Raw genomic sequence first — 1,040 nt, 5'->3', positions numbered from 1 at the left:
CCACCTAGATGGGGTTGAGATGTCCCACCTAGATGGGGTGAGATGTCCCACCTAGATGGGGTTGAGATGTCCCACCTAGATGGGGTGAGATGTCCCACCTAGATGGGATTGAGACGTCCCACCTAGATGGGGTGAGATGTTCCACACCAAGCCCTGGTGGGTTCTGGGCTGGTTTTTTGGGGGTATCGAGGTGGAATTGAAGCCCCAGATGAACTCACCTTGTATTCCTGGAGAGCATCTTCCAAGGGTAGCATGAGGTGGGAGCGGTGGGCTCGGGACTCCCGGCAGACGGCGCAGAGGAAGACCCCATCGTCTTTGCAGAAGATCTTCAGAGGTTCCTGGTGCTTCTGGCATCCTTCTTCCTCCTTCTCCTCCTCCTCTTCCTCCTCCTCCTTCTCCCTTCTGGCCACCTTCAAACTCAACCTCTTGGCCACCTCTAGGACTCGGGCCAACTCTCGGTTGGGTCGAATGTCCTTCTCGGGTGCCGTCTCCCGACATCTTGGGCAGGAGAAACCATCCGTGGACCATTCCCAACAACGGGTGATGCAACCTCGGCAGAAGTTGTGGCCGCAGTGGATGGAGACGGGGTCCCGGAAATACTCCAAGCAGATGGGGCAGGTGGCTTCGTTGAGGAGCTCGGAGGTGGTGGTGGTGGTGGTGGTGGTGGTGGGGGTCGTGGTGGTGGTGGTGGTGGTGGTGGTGGGGCTGGGAGGAGAAGCCATGGGACCTCCCTCCCGCCGCGGTGGAGACGCCGCCGCCGCCGAGGAAGGGCGGTCGCTTTCATTTTCCACCCAACGAGGAGGTTCCTCCCACCTCCTTCCTCTTCCTGGCCCCACCCACCTTCTCCCCCCCAAGGTGGGGAGGGAGAGAAGGGGGTGGTGGCCCCAAGTCCCGACCCCCCTCCCCAAGGTGGTCTTCGTTCCCCAAAAATGGTTGGTTCTCCTGGTCCTTATGGGTTCCCACCAGCCGTGGTGGGGAGGAGGAAAGGATGGGGTTGGGACAAGGTCCTCCACGCCCCGGATTTTGGGGGTTGGGGGGCT

Source organism: Calidris pugnax, unplaced genomic scaffold (assembly GCF_001431845.1).
Source record: "Calidris pugnax isolate Ruff unplaced genomic scaffold, ASM143184v1 scaffold1204, whole genome shotgun sequence".
Classification (NCBI taxonomy): domain Eukaryota; kingdom Metazoa; phylum Chordata; class Aves; order Charadriiformes; family Scolopacidae; genus Calidris; species Calidris pugnax.
This window is presented reverse-complemented; position numbering follows the sequence as displayed.